The following is a 911-nucleotide window of genomic DNA, read 5'->3' as shown; positions in this document are numbered from 1 at the left end:
ACATTTAGTCTTTGTTTTTAAATAAATTTGACAATTTATATCTTTGGAATTGGTGTCTGCGTCCAATTATTACAGAAATTGAGTTCTACAAGACTCCAGGATTCGTGATAAGGTGATACTATGAATTCACTTCTTTAATTGAAATGTATAAGTGTACCTTACGCTACATATATGTATGTATGTATGTATGTATGTCCAATTGCTTTGACAATACAAATGAATTGAATTGAGAGGGAGAGAGAGAGAGAGAGAGAGAGACAGACAGACAGACTGACAAACAGAAAAACAGACAGACACAGACACACACACACACAGAGCCAGCCAGCCAGCCAGCTCAGCGATGACATCACGAGCCTCTCTCAGCTGACTGCTATGACATCACAGAGCACGTACATTCCGTTGCTTGCCGTCTGTCAACCACTCAGTCACTGCCAGCCAGACTGGCTGGCTGGCTGGATGGGGGGGCTGCTTGCTGCTGCTGCGTACCTTAGCAAGCTTATTTGCTTGACCGGCCTTCCTACTCCTCTGCCCACATGACCACCTATGCCCGATCTGCTGTTCACCTGGATCACAGCTCCGCCCCAACAAGTCAGAGCCCCCCAAGAATGGTACAAACTCACCCACGATCCCCTCCACGGAAAGCTTTAGCAAAAGGCAAAAGCGTTATACGTAATGAAGAGGAACCCGAGTCCAAGACGCATCCGACCAGCCATACATATTTGTGTGTATTAAAGATCACATTTTCTTACATTTAGTTTTTCTGTACTTTATTACATCTTATTGTGATTTATAAAAGTATTGTTTCTTTTCCATATGTATGTATGTATGTGTGTGTGTGTGTGTGTGTGTGTGTGTGTCTGTCTCTGTGTGAAAGTTAGTGTGTGTGTCTCTACGTGTGTGCCTGTCTCTGT

At 43.7% G+C, this 911-nt stretch overlaps 1 non-coding gene across 1 annotated transcript; it reads right to left on the bottom strand.

Moving 5' to 3' along the window:
• Nucleotides 1-577: 577 nt before the first annotated feature.
• Nucleotides 578-692, bottom strand: LOC136728233 (U5 spliceosomal RNA). The gene has a single exon (XR_010808598.1). It is a non-coding gene; the product is annotated as a U5 spliceosomal RNA (small nuclear RNA).
• Between the last annotated feature and the right edge of the window lie 219 nt (nucleotides 693-911).

This window comes from Amia ocellicauda, unplaced genomic scaffold (assembly GCF_036373705.1).
Source record: "Amia ocellicauda isolate fAmiCal2 unplaced genomic scaffold, fAmiCal2.hap1 HAP1_SCAFFOLD_29, whole genome shotgun sequence".
Classification (NCBI taxonomy): Eukaryota; Metazoa; Chordata; class Actinopteri; order Amiiformes; family Amiidae; genus Amia; species Amia ocellicauda.
This window is presented reverse-complemented; position numbering and strand designations above follow the sequence as displayed.